We start from the raw sequence: 21859 nt of genomic DNA, 5'->3' as shown, positions 1-21859 counted from the left end.
AGAAGGAAGGAAAGCTTGCAAATACATTCTATGAAGGCAGCATTATACTGATACTAAAACCAAAGACACTAAAAAAACAGAAAACTACAAACCAATATGCCTAATGAACATAGATACAAAAATCTTCAGCAAAGTATTAGCAAACCACATTCAACAATACACTAAAAGGATCTTTCACCAAGATCAAGTGAGATTTATTTTTGGGATATAAAGATGTTTCAATATTCACAAATCAATCAACATGATATAACACATTAGCAAAACCAAGGATGAAAATCACATGATCATTTCAATAGATGCAGAAAAAGAATTTGACAAAATTCAACATATGTTCATCATAAAAACTCTCAACAAAGTAAGTTTAAAGGGAAAACACCTCAATATAATAAAGGCCACATATTACAACCCACAGCTAACATCATACTCAATGGTGAAAATTGAGAGCTTTTCCTCTAAAATCAGGAACAAGACAAGGATGTTCACCCTCACTAATTTTATCCAACATAGTACTGAAAGTCCTAGCCACAGCAATCAAACAAGTAAGAGGCATTCAAATTAGCAAGAAGTATAACTGTCACTATTTGCAGATGACATGATACCATACACAAAAAAACCTAAACTCCACACACAAAAAGAATAAATGAATCCATAAACTTGCAGGATACAAATTAATGCATAGAAATTGATTGTATTTCCATACACTGATAATGAAGTAGCAGAAGTAGAAATTAAGAAAACAATTTCATTACAATTGCACCCAAAAGAATAAAATGTCTAGGAATAAACTTAACCAAGGAGGTAAAAGATCTGTACTCTGAAAACTATAAGACCCTGATGAAAGAAATTGAAGATGACACAAATAGAAAGACATCCCATGCTAATGGATTGGAACAATTAATATTACCAAAATGTCCATGCCACCCAAAGCAATCTACAGATTCAATGCAATCCTGATCAAAATACCAACAGCATTTTTCACAGAATCAAAGCAAATAGTCCTAAATTTTGTATAGAAGCACAGAAGTCCCTGGATAGCCAAAACAGTCTTGAGAAAGAACAAAGCTGAAAGTTTCACAATTCCAGATTTCAAGATATACTACAAAGCTGTAGTGATCAAAACAGTGTCGTACCAGAACAAAAGCAGACACACAGACCAGTAGAATAGAATAGAGAGCCCAGAAAAAAAAAATGCTTTTACGATTAATTAATCTATGACAAAGGAAGCAAGAATATACAGTGGGGAAAAGGCAGTCTTTTCAATAAATGGTGCTGGGAAAACTGGACAGCAGCTACATGCCAAAGAATGAAACTGGATACCTTTCTCATGGCACACACAAAAATAAACTAAAAAATGTATTAAAGACCTAAATGTGAGATATGAAACCACAAAAATCCTAGAAGAAAACAAGCAGTAACTTCTTTGGCATCAGCCTTAGCAACATTTTTCTAGATGTGTCTCGTCAGGCAAGGGGACCAAAAGCAAAAATAAACTGTTGAAACTACATCAAACTAAAAAGTGTTTGCACAGCAAAGGAATCCACGAACAAAACAAAAAGGCAACCTGCTGGGTGGGAGAAGATATTTGCAAGTAATATATCTGATAAGAGGTTTATATCCAAAATATACAAAGAACTTCTACAGCTCAAGAACAAAAAAAGGCAAATAATCCAATTAGACAATGAGCAAAGGACCTGAATGGACATTTTTACAAAGAAGACATATAGATGGCCAACAGACATATGAAAAGATGCACGACATCACTCATCATCAGGGAAATGCAAACCAAAACCACAATGAGGCATCACCTATCACCAGTCAGAATGGATAGAATCAAAAGACAAGAAACAAGTGTTGGGGAAGATAGGAGAAAGGAACCCTAGTGCACTGTTGGGGAAAATGTAAATTGGGGCTGCCACTGTGGAAAACAGCATGGAAGTTTCTCAAAAAAATTAAAACTAGAAATATCATATGATCCAATGATTTCCCCTCTGGTTGTTTACCAAAAGAAAATAAAAACACTATTTAGAAAAGATATATGCACCTCTGTGTTTACAGTATTATTGTCAATAGTCAAGATATGGAAGCAACCCAAGTATCTGTCAAAAGACAAATGGATAAGGAAGAAATGCTATATACATATGATGGAATATTACTTGGCCACAAAAAAGAATGGGTCTTATCATTTGCCACAACATGGATAAGCATGAGGGTATTATACTAAGAAAATAAGTTGGGCAGAGAAAGAAAAATACCAGGTGATTACACTCATATTTGGAATCTAAAAAACAAAACAAATGAACAACAAAAAACCCAAATCAACCAACAAACCAAGAGACTCTTAAATACAGAGAGCAAACTGATGATTGCCAGCGGGGAGGTGGGGGCGGGGGGAATGGGAAAAATACATGAAGGGGATTAAGAGGTATAAACTTACAGTTATAAATAAGTGATGGAGATAAAAAGTACAGCATCAGGAATATAGTCAATAAAAATGTAATAACATCAGATGGTGAAGAAACATGGTGACTACACTTACCATGGTGAGCACTGAGTAATCTATAGACTGTTGAATCAATATGTTGTACTCCTGAAACTAATATATCATTGTATATTAATTATATTTCAATTTCTTTTTTTTTAAATTTATTTTATTTTATTTATGATAGTCACAGAGAGAGAGAGAGAGAGGCAGAGACACAGGCAGAGGGAGAAGCAGGCTCCATGCACCGGGAGCCCGACGTGGGATTCGATCCCGGGTCTCCAGGATCGCGCCCTGGGCCAAAGGCAGGCGCCAAACCACTGCGCCACCCAGGGATCCCTTAATTATATTTCAATAAAAAACTAGAATACATGGCACATAATGCTTTGTAGGCTTATTTTCTTTACATAATAGTACCACATACATCATTTCAATATATATTATATATATTATTTTCTTTTTTTAAAATTTAAATTCAATTAGCCAATATATAATACATCATTCTTTTTTTTTTTTTTTAAAGCAGGCTCCACACCCAGCATGGAGCCCAATACATGGCTTGAACTCATGACCCTGAGATCAAGACCTAAGTGATATCAAGAGTCTGACACTTAACTGAGCCACCAAGATGTCCCTCAATATATATTCTTAATGGCTATGTAGTCTAACTTTCATCTCCCCTTTAGATATTTATGTTACCAATAAATATATGAACTAGGGCTCCCTGGGGCTTCTGTGGCTACAAAGTCTAATTGGGATCAGAAGCAGGAGCTCAGACAGCAGGATTGGCCTTATTCTCACACTGGCCATCCATCAGGCAGTCTGACCAGTCATGATAGCTACCTATACCCAAAAAGAGATTTCCGTACCTGATTCTCTATGGTGAATGAAACCTGTGCATTTGTCTCTGCTCTTCTGAAACCCCACTAAAATGGCAGTAAATAAAGTACAAATCCTCAAAGACAAGGAGAACAGGAGAGGCACCATCAATGGACAAGGGAGGGCACTATTTGGGAAGTAGAAAGCAGAGGAACAAGTCACACAGTGGTTTTGAGCCTGGGTTCTAGAGGGAAGTGCTAGATCCATGGCTTTGTGACCTTGAGCAAGTCACTTAAACTCTCCATGTCCCAACAAAAAGTTGGAGGAAATATTAGTACCTACCCACACAGTAGAGAGGAAGAAATGACACATTACATCTTAATTACTCAGGACAATGTCTGTTGGAGTTGATGCTTAATAGCAGCCATAGTATATGCTCTCGTTACTGCTGCTGTTCTGGAGAGACTTGAGACCTCAGCTGGGAGTAGGGGAAGCTAAAAAGAGCAAATCAATTCAACTGAACTCCAACTGGAGGCAACGGTGAGACCTGGCAGGAAAGATTCCCAATTAGCCTCCAGAATGCTAATTGCCAGGCTTATAGCCATCAAGCAGGAATGTGGAGACTTTCTCTCTGGAAAAACAGCCTCTCCAAATAAAGACCTATAGATACTGACACTGAGGCACGTCAAAAAACAGGCTCATTTCTCACTGCTCAGTCAACACCCCACCCCGACATCCCCCTCCCCTCACCCCCACACAGAGGTTCCAGTCAGCATTTAGTGTCTCATCCTTGAATATCAATGGGCAAGTCAAGACCAGACATGTGAAGGGCAAGTCTCTCACACAAAAAGATAGAGAAGCAAACTTACTAAACAGAAAAGGAGCACAGAGTAACAGAAGTACAGGTAGTAGGAGAAAAATTTAAGAACAAGCCATAATTATACATCTCCAGAGAGATGAAAGTATAAATAAAACCAGGGAAACAAAAACAAGACTATAAAAAGAAAGAAACAATTTGAAGACAGAACTTTGCAATACTACAAATGATAGCTATTTTTTTTTAATTTCAGGGGAAACAGAACAACAAAGCTGAAATTTATCTTAGAAATCATTTATTGATCAATTGTTCCAATGGGGAGCAAAAAAAATGGAGATCTGGAAAAGACAACGGGTTTGCCTAAGGTGGTAACACTAGAACTTGTACAAATTAAAGGAGAGAATTCATACAAAGGGCTTGGCAGTAGGAAGCACTCAATAAATTTTAGTCTTAATAACATTCATTAAGAGTTTATTATTTATAAATGACACCTCAATAAAGCTGTTTAGAAATTTTAAGAGCTTAAATGTATTAAATATAGAGCAAAGAGCTTTGGTTTATAGGGATTATTGTTTATGCTCACAACTCCTAAGTCTTATTGTCCCTGCTTTATAAGTTAAAAAAAAATCCTGGCATTAAGAGAGTTTAAACTTGCTCAAAGCTTACCCTAGTTACTGAGTAGTGGAGCAGGGCTGACTCCAGAACACTGGTTTGTGGCAGAGCCAAGGTCTAGTTCTAAAAGAATCACATCAAAATCCAAATGGGCAGGATTCCCACTGGAGTTGAACCAATGATTAGACCAGCATCGCCTAGTTCAAAATAGAACTTAAACAACATAAATAATTTTAAGTTTTCTAGAGCAATACTAGCAAAAAAAAAAAAAAAAAAGAGGTGAAATTAATTTCAAAAATATTCAATGTATCCAAAATAGTATCATTTCAATGTGTAATATAAAAACATTAAAGGGGTTTTTTTATTCTAAATTTCTGAAATCTGCAAAATAATTTACCTTTATCACATATCTTAGTGTAGGTTAGCTGTATTTCAAATGCTGAATAGCCACATGAGGCAGGTGACTACAGTAACAGACAGGCACGTCACAAACCAGTGAGAGCAAGCGAGTGATCAGGGCTAAGCTCAACCCTCACAGCTTCTCAACTTGTGCAACTGGCTGCAGGGGTCACTGAGCCAATCATGGAACTAATGAATTCCCTCTTAACCTTAGGCTCAGCAGGTCTGGAATACATCCTCTGACTCCACCAGAATGTACCCCTTCTCTGTGTTTCCTAAATACCCTATATTACTTCTATCCTAGCAGTTATTGATGTGCGGCCATGGAGTGCAATGGTTAAGAAAGAATTCTTGAGACATTTTATGGTGCAAAAAGGTGCTTTTATTATAGCACAGACACAGGACTGCCATGGGCAGTAAGAACTGCACTTATGATTATGAGGAGTGACTGGTTACATGCCCCCCTCCAAACTTAAAAGTATATAGAGATAACATAAGTCTCTAAAAGGATTTCCATGTGTTAAAGAAGAGTTACAAGATCCTGGAGATCTGGCTATTATTGTCAAGACGAGGTTGTTGTTAGTCTCTAGCAAAACATGAATTTAAGGCAGCCATGAGTTTCTTGAGGAATGTCATGCTCCGCAGGTTTCAGGTATTTATCAGTGGGCTGAAATCGTAAGGACACTTAATTTTAACTGCATTTCTCTTGCCTTTGTTCTTCTCATTTTTCCCCCTGAACAATTTTGACCCATAAATCTTTAAAGTTGCTGAGGTTGGAAGGTTTTATCTTCTGTAATTTCTTGCTGCTGAAGTGGGACGTAGAGATGTCCCTACTATGAGTCAACACTGGTCAGTTGGGGGATTTATATATAGGAGTTACCAAAGGCAGAGCCAGCTGAATCCAAGGTAGATAACATATGGGAGTCTTCTCAAGTAGAAAGGATCATCTGTCAGCTTGAAGTAATGGTAGTGAAAGAGTCTCAGCATCAGGCAGGGAGACACTGGAAAAAAAACAGCAAAATAAGATTAATATTATTATGAGAAAAAGAAGCCCAATAAAAAGACCTTTGATAGTTGACCAAAATCCTCCTCCAGTCCAGGAGTTTAACCAATTGTTAAAGGAGAGGGAGGAGGGCAGCCCCGGTGGCGCAGCGGTTTAGCGCCGCCTGCAGCCTGGGGTGTGATCCTGGAGACCCAGGACCGAGTCCCACATCGGCCTCCTTGCATGGAGCCTGCTTCTCCCTCTGCCTGTCGCTCTCTCTCTCTCTCTCTCTCTCTCTCTCTCTCTCTCTCATGAATAAATAAATGAAATCTTAAAAAAAAAAAAAAAGGAGAGGGAGGAATCATGTAAAGTGCCAGTTTGAGTATATTCACATCTTTTAGCAATCCTGTTACATTTTTGTGATAATCTGGGATATATATACATCATTCCCTTTTATTTATTTGTTTTTAAAGGTTTTATTTATTTATTCATGAGGGACACAGAGAAAGAGGCAGAGACATAGGCAGAGGGAGAAGCAGGCTCTCTGTGGGGAGCCCAATGCGGGACTCAGTCTTGGAACTCTGTGATCACACCCTGAGCCAAAGGCAGACACAACCACTGAGCTACCCAAGCATCCCACATCATTCCATTTTAATAATGGGGTATCACATTGTGCAGCTGTTAAATATCTTAGGCCATTGTATTTTGCAGAACTGCTTTAAGCATCTGTGAGCTGTAACTTCAGCATTAAGTAAGGAAATACTGTTTTGTGTCATTTAGTGCTTCTATAACATATTTGTTAAAGGATTCCATATGCCAGATATCCCTCCAATTCTATTGAGGGAACAAAGATGGACATTAAATGATCATACCAATGAAATATTGATCATGTCTATCGTTGTTTTAAATTTGGAAGATAAGCCGAGTCGTGATGGTTTTGATAAGGCGCCCCTCAGTCCAAGCAAACAAAAACAAAAACAAAAACAAAAACAAAAAAACCAAGGTACAATGACCTGTCAATCCTGGAGGAAGTCAGGGCCACAGGTCAGATCCATGTAACCGCTGGGGGCTGTTTGGAGCTAGCCATCGAATTCCCAGTTGCCTTGCCCAGCCAGTAACAAAGCAATCAGCAACACGGAGAATAATGGTTTGAGAACATACTTCTAGTGCCAGCCATTCCAAATGTCATGTGCTGTTTGTATAGGTATCACATGTATGATCTTTTGTTCTCAGCATAAAACTCTTTTTTTTTTTTTATAGAACTGTCTTTTGATTGAATTGTCCAGTAGTTGTTGTGAGCCATAAATAATCATCCTGGACTTGGTATATACCAACCTGGGTATACTGATAAGTAGGGTTTAGTAATCTAGGCAGTCATTGACAGGCGTTTTTATTTGTAGGCTTGTGAATTCAGTTAAAACCTTAATGGTCTGAGGGTATGAAAAAGTCTGGTTATGACTTGGGAAGTTCCAAGTCATATTGATCATTGGCCAAGAAGAAATATTTTCAGGTGATAGAATTATCACAATATATGCCAGTGTTAGGATATCATATCTAAAGTATAAGTGTATAAGGAGTGCCCGTCAGTGCTCTGTAAAGGGGAAACCACCAGGGCAATGTGGATGTACTTGACATAAGCAAAAATCTACAAATCCAACAAGCTGTTTGATTTTGAAATTCAGCATAATGTTGTACCATTGTAGGAAGGAATGGTCTGTTAAAATTGGAGAACAAAGAACAAAGAGAAAACATACAACCTTCATTGTCTTTTGAAGAGGAGTTTGAGATCTTCTAAAGGTTCACAGGAGTAAGATGGCATGTTAGTTTGTTCACTGGTTTCCTGTGAAGGAAGTACAGGTTTTATTTTAGATGGAAGAGTCCCTCTAATTTTACTGCAGTAGAAGTACATAACATGATCTGACATGAACATTTCCATTTTGGATTTAAGTCCCCCACAGTATTTGACTTCCAATCTTTTAAATAAGCCATGTCTCCAGGGCTTGCATGGGGTGGATTTTCAGTTATAGTTAAATCAGGTTTGGGGAGCATTTGATCAGCATATTCATTAAGTAACTTATTAATTAAACCAGCCTCGAATGAATAATTAAAGTGTTATGATCTTTATCTAATTACAAGTGCACTGTAAGAAATGGTTTTCTGTATAATATCTTATAACCAGTAGGTTCTTCTGGAGAAGTTCTCATTTGGAGAAGTCTTATAGGTAAGAGAGTAACCCAATTTTCCTGGGTCTCTAGATATAGTAAGGTGTTGTTTTATTATTTTTTTATTTTTATTTTTTAAGGTGGTGTTTTAAAGTGTAATTAGCTTTCTCTACCTGTTCAGAGGATTGTGGATGCCAGGATAAATGTAGAAAAAATTTAATTTTCAAAGCTCATGCTATTTGTTATTTGTGCAGTAAAAGAAAGTCTATTGCTATTTTGAAGGGACCATGGAAGACCAAATCTAGGAATAATTTCTCACAACAAAACTTCGTTATTTCTATGGCCCTTTCAGTTTTACATGGAAAGGCCTTGATCCATCCGGTGAAAGTATCAACAATCACTAGTAGGAACTTAATAACCTTTGCAAGGAGGCATTTATGTGAAATCAAGCTGCCAGTCCTCTCCTGGATATGTTCCATGTCATTGGAGTGGTTTCAAAAGGGAGGAAGTAGACTGCACTTTCCAGATTTACCTGTGCACAGACAATAAAGGATTGACAGACCTGTTTTATAGTTGTTAAACTTATCCCATCAAATATATTTGTAATTAAATGTTCTAAAGCAAATTTTTTTTTTGCCCAAATGAGTAGCCTGGTGTAAACTTGTATTACTTTCCATCAGTTATTTTTGGGTATGAATATTTTTCTGTCATTAACAAGGCAGTCCTGTGCATTTTTAAAAATATACTTGTTTCTGGACTATGTGAATCTCTTGGTCTAAATAGACTAGAGATATGAGGGTACCTGGATGGTTCAGTTGGTTAAGTGCCTGACTTAATTTTGGCTCAGGTCATGATCTCAGGGTCTTGAAATAAAGTCCCAGGTCATGTTCTTAGCTGACTGCTTAAGATTTCTCCCTCTCCCTCCCATTCACATGTTTGCTCAAATAAAACAGACTGGAGATATGGGCTTATGTGGAATCAAAACTTTATAGTTTTAATTACAGACAAATAAAACTGGTGTAAGTCTTAGTATTTATTTTGTGCTGCCTGTTTGCTGCATGCTTGGCCAAATTGTTTCCTTTAGAGTCCAAGGTCATATCTTTTTGATGTCCCTTGAGATGAATTACAGCCACCTCCTTAGGTAGATTTATGGCCTCAAGAAGGATAATTATTTCAGGCTTATATCTGGGGAGTTACAACTTGATAGCAATTCCCTTTCTTTCCAAATTGCTCCATGGGCACGTAGTACCAGGAAAGTATAATTGGAATTAATTTAAATATTAATTTTTAGGCCCTTTGCCAATTGAAGAGCACGAATACGTACTATTACTTTAGCCTTTTGAGCAGAAGTATTTACTGGAAGGGCTTTTTCCTCAATGGTCTTAATTAAGCTAACTATAGCATATCCAACTTTTCTTTCTTCCTTATCCATGAAGCTACCATAATTGGTAAACCTGCAGTTATCTGCATTTTCAATAGGGGAATCTTTTAAGTCAGGTCAGCTAGAATAATCAAGATCAATAATTTCTGAGCAGTCATGTCCAAGCATAGAAATTTGATGGTCAGGTCCAGCATAAGGGTACCTGGGTTTAAAGTTTGACAAGTTTTAAGCACTACTTCTGACATATCTAAAAAACATAGCCTGGTATTTACTAAATCAGCCTCCTGCCATCCATTGGTGGCCTTTGAACCTGATATGGAATCATCACTGTTAAGGACTATTGCATCATAAGTTTTGAAGCTTCTTCTAGCAGCAGGGCTGTTCCAGCCACCATTCGAAGACAAGCTGGCCACCCTTGTGCTACATTATCAAGTGCCTTTGAATAATAGCTCACCAGTCTTGTTTCTTTCCCTAATTTCTGGTTAAGAACCCCCAAAGCTTGTCCCTGTTTTTCTGTTGCATGTAAAGTAAAAGATTTTTCTAAATCTGGAAAGCCAAAGCTAGGACTGATGAAAGTTAGCTTTTAATGTTTGAAAGCCTGTCTGCTGGGCTTTAGTCCACAGTAAATTTCTTTATCAGGGCCTTTAATTAAATCATACAATGATTTGAAGAATCCAAATCTAGGAATCCATAGGTGGCAAAATCCTGCCATACGTAGGAAAGTATGGAGTTGTTTCTTTGAAGTTGAGAGTCCAAAAACTAATGTAGCCTTTTCCTGTCAGTAGACAGGGTATGGTGACCTTGTGTTACTTTGTATCTCAGATATTGTACCTTTTATTTAGATATTTGTGCCTTTAGGGGAGACATGATATCCTGTTTATCAGGAAGTTAAAAGTTAGAGAATTACTATCAGATGTTTCTTTTGTGGGACAACATATTAAAATATCATCCACATACAGAATTACAGTCCCTTGAAGCAAGGCTACTTCACCAAGGTCTTTACGAAGCACATCCCCAAATAGGTGAGGGCGGTCCCTTAAACCTTGTGGCAAGACAGTCCCAAGTTAATTGAGCATCCTCTGGGCTTAAAGGTGAGGCCTGTTCAAAAGCAAGTAATGGCTGTGTTTCTTCACTTGGAGGGATGCAAAAGAAAGTGTCTTTTAAATCATACTGTAGGGGTGCCTGGGTGAGTCTGTCAGTTAAGCATCAGCCTTTGGCTCAGATCATGATCCCAGGGTCCTGAGATTGAGTCCTGCACTGGGCTCCCTGCTCATCAGGGAGCCTTCTTCTTCCTCTGCCACTTCCCCTGCTTGTGTTCTCTCACTCTCTTTTTCAAATAAATAAAATCTTAAAAAAAAATAAAAATCAAATACTGTGAGTCAGTTAGCATCTCCAGGGACTTGGCACTATGGGATGAATAGATTCAAATGTTTCATTTATTGCTCTTAAATCTTATGCTATTCAATATTTTCCATTTGGCTTTTTTACTGGTAAACTTGAAGTATTATAAGGAGATTGACAAGGCCTTAAAATACCATGTTTGAGGAACCTAATAATATGTAGTTATAATCCAGCTTTTGCTTCATGTTTTAAGGGATACACACATATATAGGGATATATATATACGTATATATGTAAATACATATATATATATGTGTATGTGTATATATATATATACATATATACACACATATATATATATTTTATAAGGTATATTGGTTGGGTCTTTTAAGGTCATCATTTTAACTAGTTGGTCTTTAAGAGGCTGTCCTGGAACATTGCAACCCTAGACCTGTGGATTTACTTCTTTCCAAATATTAGAAGGGTTATCAGGGTAAGGTTTTAATTCTTCAAGTGTTAAAGAGAATAAGTCATTCTCCTTTTTAGTAAGAGCAAAACTGCTTCTTAGTTTATGAATTAAATCTCATCCAAGTAATAGAGTGGAATAGGATGGAAGGACCAGAAAAACATGAGTCATCAATTGACTTTTGTATTTATAAGTTAAAGGAATTGTCTGATGGCATATTTTAGCTTCCTAGGCCAACAATGTTATGGTTAGAAAGATAAATGGGTTGGGATGCCAGGGTGGCTCAGTTTGTTAGGCATCTAATTCTTGGTCTCAGCTCAGGTTATGATCTTGGGGTTGTGAGATAGAGCCTGGAGTTGGGTTCTATGCTGAACATGGAGCCTACTTGGAATTCTCTCTCTCCCTCTAACCCTCCCCACTCCCCACTTTCTCTAAAAAAAAAAAAAAAAGAAAAAAAAAAGAAAAAGGGGAAAAAAAAAAAGTTAACTAGGGCCTGAGTGCTGAATAAGAACAGAGTAAATGGCTCCTGTATCAATAAGATCAAATTGAACTTACCTTCCACATCCAGGGTAACCTGGGGCTCAGTCATCTTGATGTCAAAGGGAGCCGGACCAGCCTCAGGGCCTCGTCATGCCAGATCCTCAGGTTCCTGCTCTCGGGCGGGGAAGTGAGTTCCTGTCTTCCTCTCTCTCTGGAGATGAGGACAGTCTCTCTTCCGATGTCCTTCTTCCTTACAGACAGGACATGGCCCCGGTGGAGAGCTTTTGTTTGGACATTCCTTGCTCCAATGTCCGATCTGGCCACCCCTGTAGCACGATCTCACCTGGTCCTTGGTCTGATGCCGGCTTTTTCTTTGGCCCCTGGTTAGTCTGGTGTTGTGGGGAATCCGCGATGGCGGCAGCCAATGTTTGAGCCTGTATTTTACCCTGCACTTTAGCTCTCCGGTCCTTTTCCTGTCTTAAAACCTTCTCTCTATTATTAAAAACTCCAGTAGTGGCCTTTAGTAGGTGCCGGGTGGGGTTTGAGGACCTAAAGTCATTTTAGTTCATTTTCAGTGGCTGTCAGGCTCCCAGGGACTTAGAATATGTGTGCATAAATAATTGTTCCCTCAGGTGAGGTTGGGGCCAGATTTGTAGATTTTATGGATGGCTTCTATCAAACAACCTTGAAATAGAGCTAGATTTTCATCAGCTCCTTGAATGATTTTCTGAATTTTAATAAAGCTTACAGATTTTGAAAATACTTTTTTTTTTCATTCCTTCTACTCAACAAGTGATCATATGGTCTCGTCTTTCCTTTCTTTGGCTAGCTACCCTCTTGATAATTTCAATGTGGTTGGGTATTTGGGATAACAACACCCTCTACCCCCCTACCCCTCTATCTCTGACTGGTAGTTCATCAACAAATTCTTGAGCCCCCGCCCAGATATGTTTTTCTTCCTCAAGGGTGCAACAGTGAGTTCAAATCAAACATAACATAATTGCTGAGAACCTTCAATAAATTGAGAAGGGTTTTCAGAACGTTGTCCTAATTGTCTTACTTGAGGCTAGTCTGCCATGGAGAACAAGACATGGACTCTAATAATGCTCATTTCTCCATTAGCAACCTCCCTAAGGGGATATAGTCCAGATTTAGAAGGAGCTCCTGGGAGACAGGGGTTCCTCTCCTGGTAGGTCCAGATAGGCTGGGAACAGAAGGGACTTGGGGCTTGTAAAGAGGAGGGATAGTAACAGATCCAATGTTTTTGCACTGGCTGGTGATTCCTCCAGTAGCTCAAGTTTGTTGAGAGGAGGGGACCTGTTTAGACAATCAACATCCAATATGTTGAGAGGGGGTTTATCAGCCTGGTTAGTGGCTAAACACATTCTGTAAGAAGCCCTTGTAAGGACTTCCAAGATCAAAATCAAGGATCTTGATTTAAGGCCATGAAGGCCTGAACATAAGGCACTTCTTTTTTTTTTTTTTTTTTCATAAGGCACTTCAATGCTTTTTCCTTGTTTCCTGCAGAAGAGATCTAACTGGTATATAGTACTGAAGTTTTTGTCCCATTAATGGGCTATTTTTTCCTTATCTCCTAAGGAATACCGAGGCCATGCATTATTGCAGAAGAAGATGAGTCTTTTTTTCTTTATCTTACAATCCAAATTGGTTCCAATGGATTAAGAGATACCCCAAGGGAGGAAGATTCCCCCAAGAGGAAGATCTCATTACCAGAAAAGTGGAGAAGTCCGTTACCATAATCCCCCTTGGACGGCTTGGTGGCATCTTATTCAAGATCATGTCAAGGTTCCTAGTGTTCGAAGCAACCAGAGGCATCCTTCAAAAGGCTATTATGAATACTGACTTGTTTACTGAAGGGATGTCAACATCCCTTTGCTTCCCTATTGTTTTTCCCAGGATATAATAGGTGCTGGTAGGTGGACCAAGAGTGCTGCCATCTTAACCCATGAAGAATGTTAAGAATCTGCATGGGGAAATACCTAATGTTACAATTTAAGTAGTCAGTAGGGCACACTGAAGAAGAAGAATAAAGATGGAACTCCATCATGGTCTAAGTGATATTCCAGCACATGTGGTCATAATAGCTGACTTCCCCAGGAAATGGTCCCTGGCTGGGTTTTAATTCCATCAGTTACTGGTTTCGGTGGCTCCAGGCAGAGGTCCTGTGGCCAGAAGCGGCTACACCAGAGATCCGGAGGGGATCACATTAGACCAATAAGAAGGAAACCTCCTGTGGGAGTCTTAAGATTAGCAACCATCTTAGTGACTTAAGTGGCTGTCCTGTGCCCAAGAAAGACAGCTTTGTATAAGAGTACGAATAAAGAGAGGGCATCAAGTTTCTGGGTCTTATTACCATTCGGGCCAAGGTACAGCTTCCAGTCAAAAGGCAGGCTTTTCCTCCTCCCCGTAGAGGAGCCACGGGCTAGAGGATTGCAGCCTGAGCAATCGACATGAAAGTGTTCCAGTAAGACCATACTCCTTGAAGAGCCCTGAAATGAGAGTAAAAGGAGAAGAGGAAGTAACTCACCAAGTTTGCACCAAGGCTTGAAGTCCAGGTGAAGGAAGATGCAGAAACCCTGTACCTACCAGCCATCAAAAATGATGTGGGGCCATCGATGCAATGGTCAAGAAAGGATTCTTGAGACGTTTTACAGTGCAAAAAGGTGATTATAGTACAGGCATAGGACCTATGGGCAGACAGAGCTGCCCTGTGATTGTGAGGAGCCACTGATTATGTACTTTTCAATTTGGGGTGGTGGCGCGTAGAGATACCACAAGTCTCTAAAGGGATTTCAACATGTTACAGAGAAGAATGATAGGATCCTGGAGACCTGGCTATTATTGTTAAGATGAAGTTGCTTTTCATCTCTAGCAAAACATGAACATTAAGGCAGCCAAGAGCTCCTTGAGGAATGTTACGCTCTGCAGTTTTAGAGTATTTATCAGTGGGTAAAAATTGTAAGGACATTTAATTTTAGCTGCATTTCTCTTGCCTTTGTTCTCTTCATCAGTTATCACATGCAATTCTAACATTCTTACATATCGATGTCCCTCTATTAAAGTCTGGGTTCTTTGAGGCCTGGGACCACTCCTTTTAAATTCCTGATTCCAAGCACCTCTGCACTATGTACATTAAATAATCACTATGTTCTGATCCAAGATGGTAATGTAGGAAGACCCTGAACCCACCTCCCCCATGGACACACCAAATCCACACCTATTTATTTATTTATTTTAAACTTTTATTATTCGAGAGAGAGAGAGAAGAGAGAGACTCCATGTAGGGAGCCCCATGTGGGACTCAATCCTAGGACTCCAGGATCATGCCCCAAGCTGAAGGCAGACACTCAACAGCTGAGCCACCCAGGCATCCCTCCACACCTATTTATAAAGCAATTCTTCCTAAAAAACTGATGGCTGACTGAGCCAGCTTCTGCACAAAAGATAGACCACATCAGAACAGCATGAGAGGTGGAGAGACATGGTTATGAAGGGAACTGCCATCCCCCATGCTGCAAACTGCCGTGAGGAGGGATAGTTCTGAGATATCATAAGCAGATTCATCATCCTTGCAGCACAGAAAGAAAAAAAAAAAGCTGTGTTTTAAAAGGATAACTAGAATATAAAGGAACCAGCCCTAGAATAGAACTCTGCCAAATTAATGGCAGGGGGCTGCTGGAACTCTGGGTCTGAGGGGCTCATGAGTGCCATGGTTTATGCTCCCCCTCCATCTTGATAACGCACATGGGAGCAGAGTCCATGGGCTATAACCAGCTAGCTGCTTCAGTGAGCCCACACCAGCCCCAAATGTCCTGGGGCACAGAAAAAAAAGCTGCATTTAAAAGAGCAGCTTGGGACACCTAGGTGGCTTAGTCCGGTTAAGCATCTGACTTCAGCTCAGGTCATGATCTCAGGATCCTGGGATCAAGTCCCATGTCAGGTTCCCTGCTCAGTGGGAAGTCTGCTTCTCCCTCTGTCCCTTCCCTTCTCCCACTCTCTGCTCTCTCTCTCTCAAATAAATTAAATAAATAAATAAATAAATAAATAAATAAATAAATAAATAATCAACTAGAATATAAAAGAGCCAGTCCTATAAAACTCCACCAAATGGGGGGGGTGGGGAGCCTGCTGGAACTGTCTTTGGATCTGAAGGGCTGGTGAGCTCCATGGTTGACATTCTCCACAATGGATAGGAACAAGGTCTGGGTACCAGAGCTGGCTTATCACCTCATGAGCCTAAGCCCCTAATTCATACCCATCCCAGTTGCCCTATCAGGCAGCCCCAGTGCAGCACACACTGGGAAATCCCTGGGGTCAATGCTCACTATAGCTCCAGCTGACACACCAAGGTAACGCAGGTGCAAAGCACACCAGAATACTCTAGGCCCACACCACTTTGGCTCCAGACAGCTTGCTAGGGCACCTCTGGCAAAGAGCTCTCCAGAGCCTCCTGGCTCATACCTCCTTTGGCTTTAGCCACCCCACCAAGGCACTCCCAGGGCAGAGCACCCTAAGAAGCCCTGGCCAGTGCCTACCTCAGTTCTACCTGCCCCATCAGGGTACTCCTTGTGTAAGAATCCTAGAACCCCTGGACCACTCCCCATCTCAGTTTCAGCCACCCTACCAGGATGTCTACTCCCTGTGTGGAACACCTCAGGACACCCTGGCCCATGCTGGCCTTGACTCTAATTACCCCACCAGGGCACCCCCTGTACTGAATACCTTGGAATACCTCAGCATGCACCCACTTTAGTTATAGTTCTCCTGCCTTGGCACCAACTCTGTGGAGACTCCAGGGACCATTATGGCCTGTGCTCAGTTCAGTACCATCCCCCTAGGTCAGCCCCAGTATGGATTGCCCCAAATCATCTGCCCTGTGCCAGACACAGCACCAGCCACCCAGCCAAAGTCACCAGGCACAGTCTACACAGAAGATTACCACATAAGACCATTCTTCAAGTTCAGGAGAAGTAGCTGTTCACCTAACTCATAGAAGCAAACATAGATAGTCAAGCAAAATAGGGAAGACAGAGGAATAGGTTCCAAACAAAACACCATGACAAAACCCCAGAAAAAGAACTAAATAAAATGGAGGTAAGCAATATGCTTAATAAAGAGTTTAAAGTAATGATTGTAAAGATGCTCCCAGGACTGGAGAGGAGAGTAGAAAAATTTGGTGAGGGCAGCCCTGGTGGCTCAGCGGTTTAGCGCCGCCTTCAGCCCAGGGCGTGATTCTGGAGACCCAGGATGGAGTCCCATGTCGGTGGGGCTCCCTGGATGGAGCCTGCTTCCCTCTGCCTGTGTCTCTGCCTCTCTCTCTCTCTCTCTCTCTCTCTCTCTCTCTGTGTGTGTGTCTCTCGTGAATAAATAAATAAAATCTTAAAAAAAAAAAGAAAAAAGAAAAATTTGGTGAAAACTTAGGCAAAGAGATAGAAAATATAAAAAATAACCTCAATTGAAGAATACAACTGAAATAAAAAATACACTAGGGGGAATTAATAGCAGATTAATGGATGAAGAATAATTGATCAATCATCTGGAAGACAGTGGTGGAAAGCACCCAAGCTAAAAATCAAAAAGAAAAAAAGAATTTAGGGATCTCTGGGACAAAAACAACTGAACGTTCACATTTTGGCATCCCAGAAGGAAAAGAAAAAGGGCAGAAAACTTATGTGAACAAATAATAGCTGAAAACTTTCCCAATCTAGGAAAATAAATAGACATACAGGTTCAGAAAGCAGAGGGTTGTGAAGAAGATGAACCCAGGGAGGTCCACACCATAACATTTTAATCATTATTTAAAATATCAAAGTTTAAAGATAAAGAGAGAATTTAAAAAGTAGTAAGAGAGATCGCTTCTTGGCCTTTTGGCTAAGATCAAGTGTAATATCTTCTTATCAGTTTAAAAGGTAGTAAAGAGACTAGAAAAAAGTTACACATAAGAGAAATCCTATAAGGCTATCAACTGATTTTTCAGAAGAAACTTTGCAGGCCAGAAGGGATAGCATGATATATCAAAGTGCCAAAAGGAAAACAACACAACCAAAAACACTTTACTCAGCAATGTTATCATTCAGAATGAAAGGAGAGATAAAGAGCTTCCCCCCAAAACGTTAAAGGAGTTCATCACTGAACAAACCTTAGAAGAAATGTTAAAGGGGCCTCTTTAAGTGGAAAAGAAAAAGCCATAGTTGGAAGAAAATTATGAATAAAAACATGTAAAATATGATAATATATACATAAAACATGGTAGAAAGAGCAAAAAAATTCTTTTAGAATGTGTTAAAACTTTTTTTTAATAGATTTTATTATTTATTTATTCATGGGAGACACAGAGAGGAAGGCAGAGACATAGGCAGAGGAAGAAGCAGGCTCCCATAGGGAACCTGATGTAGGACTCAATCCCAGGACCTGGGATCATGACCTGTGTCAAAGGCAGATGCTCAGCCAGTGAGCCACCTGGGCATCCCTTAATAATTACTTTACATGTAAATGGTTCAAATGTACCAATCAAAAGACATAGTGTGGCAAAATAAATAAAAACAAGACCCATCTATATGCTGCCTACAAGAGACTCACTTCAGATCTAAAGACAGCAATTTGAAAGACATAGAGACTAAAAGTGAAAAGATGGAAAAAGATATAGCATGAAAATAGAAGCAAAAAAAAAAAAAAAAAAGCCAGAACTTCCAGGTTGATGAATAAGTGAAGATTTAAAGAGAATGGCTTGCTTAGAGACCATGGAAGCTCTGTGCACTTTTCACATACCCTGCCATGTGCATCTCTTCCATCTGGCTGTTCCCAGTTACATCCTTTTATAAGAAACTGGTCATCTACTTAATACAAAAGGCATTGCTAATAGGTTCTGGTTTAATATTGTGACATAGGAAGATTATGAACTCACCTTTTCCTCAGAACACACCAAATTACACCTATTAATGAAATAATCCCCACAAAGAACTGAGAACTGACTGAACAGCTACTAAACAACCAAAGACAGATAAAATAGCAAGAGAACAGCAAAAGACATGGAGACATACCACTGTTTCAAAGAGTAACTAGCTGGGGCACCTAGGTGACTCAGTTAAGTGTCTGATTCTTGGTTTCAGCTCAGGTCATGATCTCAGGGTCATGAGATCAAGCCCTTTTTGGGCCCCATACTCCACTGAGCATGGAGCTCCACTACTTAAAATCCTCCCCCCCCTCTCCTTTCCCTCTGCCCCTGCTTCCTGGTTTGTGTGCACTCTCTCTCTCAAAAAAAATTAAAATTAAAAAATAAAAGAGTATGTAATGTCCCATACACATCCACAGCCCCAGCCACCGTAAGTCACCAAGTGCACACAATCTGCATAGAAGTCACCATACACAAGACCATTCTTTCAAGTTTAGGAGAAGTAGTTGTTTGCCTAATCCATAGAAATAAACACCAAGTCCGACAAAGTGGGGAAAGAAAAATATGCTTCAGAAGGAAGAACAAGAAATAATTCAGTAAAAGAATTAAATAAAACCAAGATAAGAAATACGGTTGATAAAGAATGTAAAGTAATGACTGTAAAGATACTCACTGGATGGGAGACAACAATGGAAGAACTCACTGAGACATTTAGAAAGAGATAGAAAATATTAAAAAGAATCAGAGGGGCACCTGGGTGGCTCAGTTGGTTAAGTTTCTGACTCTTGGTTTTGGCTTGGATCATGATCTCAGGGTCATGAGACTGAGCCATGCATCTCTGCACTCAGCTCAAAGTCTGTTTGAGATTCTGTATTTCCCTCTTCCTCTGCTCCCCTCCCTTCTTGTGTACTCACACTCTCTCGAAAATAAATAGTTTTATTTATTTATTTATTTACTTACTTACTTAAGATTTTATTTATTTATTGTGTGAGACACAGAAAGAGAGGCAGAGACACAGGCAGAGGGAGAAGCAGGCTCCTTGTGGGGAGCTGGATTTGGGACTCAATCCTGGGACTCTGGGACCACACCCTGGACTGAGGGAGACATTCAACCACTGAGCCACCCAGGCATCCCTAAAATAAATTTTAAATAAAGAAATCAGGGGATGCGTGGGTGGCTCAGTTGGTTGAGCATCCAAGTCTTGATTTTAACTCAGGTCATGATCACAAGGTTGTGAGATCCAGCCCCACATTGAGCTCCGTGTTCAGTGTGGGGAGTCATTTGTCGCTCTCCCTCCCCTCTGTTCACTCTCTCTCCTTTTCTCTAAATAAGTAAGTAAATAAGTAAATAAATAAAATATTTTTTAAATTTTTAAAAAGAATCAATCAGAGCTCAAGAATACAATAAGTAAAATGCACACACTGGAGGGAATCAACAGTAGATAAAAGGATCCAAAAGAATGTATCAGTGATCTGATCTGGAAGACAGAGTGATGAAAAGCACAGAAGCTGAACAATGAAAAGAGACAAGAATTTTTAAAAAGGAGGCTAGATTAAGAAATCTCTTGGACAACATCAAACAAAAAACCATTCATATCATAGATATCCCAGAAGATGATGAGAGAAAAAGTTATAGAAAACATATTTAAAGAAATGATGACTGAAAACTTCCCCAACCTAAGGAGGGAAATAGATACCCAAGTCCAAGCAGCATAAAGAATTCCAAACAAGATGACCTAAGAAGGTTCACACCACCACAGATAATTAAATGTCAAAGATGAAAGATAAAGGGAGACTCCTAAAAGGAGCAAGAGAAACAGAAAATTGCCTGCAAGGGAAAACCTATAAGGTTATCAACTGATCTTTCAGCAGAAACTTTGCAGGCTAGAAGAGAGTAGAATGATATATTCAAAGTGCTGAAAGGGGAAAAAAAACTACAACAAAGAATAGTGTACTTGGTAAGGTTATAATATAGGTTTGAAAGAGAAATAGAGTTTCCCAGATAGTGATAGAATGGATTAAAAAAAAAGAAGAAGAAGACCCATGTTTATGTGCCTACAAGAGACTCATTTTACACCTGAAGCACTTTCAGATTGAAAGTCAGGGGATGGCAAAATTTTTACTAAATTTCAAATGGATGTCAAAATGAAGCCAAAATAGCAAAACTTATATTGAACAAAATGTACTTTAAGATAAAGATGGTTAAAAAAAAAAAAAAGATAAAGATGGTAACAAGAGACAAAGGTCACAATATAATAATAAAGGGGCAATCCAACAGGAAGATATAACAATTCTAAATATTTATGCAATCAACATAGGAGCACCCAAATACATCAAACAGTAAATAACAAACATAAAGGAATGAATCAATAATAATACAATAATAGAAGACTTTAACACCCCACTTACCTCAGTAGACAAATTATCTAAACAGAAAATCAACAACAACAACAAAAAAGGCTGAGGATGACACCCTGGGCTAGACAGATTTAACAGCTATATTCAGAAGATTCCATCCTAAAACAGCAGAATACACATTCTTCACAAATGCACATGAAACATTCTCCAGAACAGATTATATATTAGCCCACAAAACAAGCCTCAACAAATTCCAAAAGATCAAAGTCATACCATGCATCTTTTCTGACCAAAAGGCTATGAAACTAAAAGTCAACCACAAGAAAAAAAATCTGAAGACACCACAAATAAGTGGAGATTAAATAACACGCTACTAAACAATGCAAGAGTCAACCAGGAAATAAAAGAAGAAATAAAGTCCATGGAGATAAATGAAAACACAAAGGTCCAAACCTTTGGAATGCAGCAAAAGTGGTTATAAGAGGGAAGTTTATAGCACTACAGGCCTATCTCAAGAAGTAAGAAAAATCTCAAACAACCTAACCTTACACCGAAAGAAGCCAGACAAAGAAGAACAAATGAAACCCCAAACCAGCAGAAGGAAGTAAATAATAAAGATTAGAACAGAAATAAATGATATAAAAACTGCAA

General features: G+C 39.3%; 1 long non-coding RNA gene and 1 pseudogene across 1 annotated transcript; one reads left to right on the top strand and one right to left on the bottom strand.

Moving 5' to 3' along the window:
* Positions 1–5485: 5485 nt before the first annotated feature.
* On the bottom strand, positions 5486–21372 carry LOC121492259. The gene is made up of 3 exons (XR_005988170.1): positions 21260–21372; positions 7866–7948; positions 5486–6127 (listed from the first exon to the last, which is right to left on the bottom strand). It is a non-coding gene; the product is annotated as an uncharacterized LOC121492259 (long non-coding RNA).
* LOC121475445 lies at positions 17811–17913 on the top strand (annotated as a pseudogene).
* Positions 21373–21859: the final 487 nt, after the last annotated feature.

The sequence above is a fragment of the Vulpes lagopus genome, chromosome 1 (assembly GCF_018345385.1).
Source record: "Vulpes lagopus strain Blue_001 chromosome 1, ASM1834538v1, whole genome shotgun sequence".
Taxonomy (NCBI): Eukaryota; Metazoa; Chordata; class Mammalia; order Carnivora; family Canidae; genus Vulpes; species Vulpes lagopus.
The sequence above is the reverse complement of the archived record's forward strand: the minus strand, read 5'-3'. Positions and strand labels throughout refer to the sequence as shown.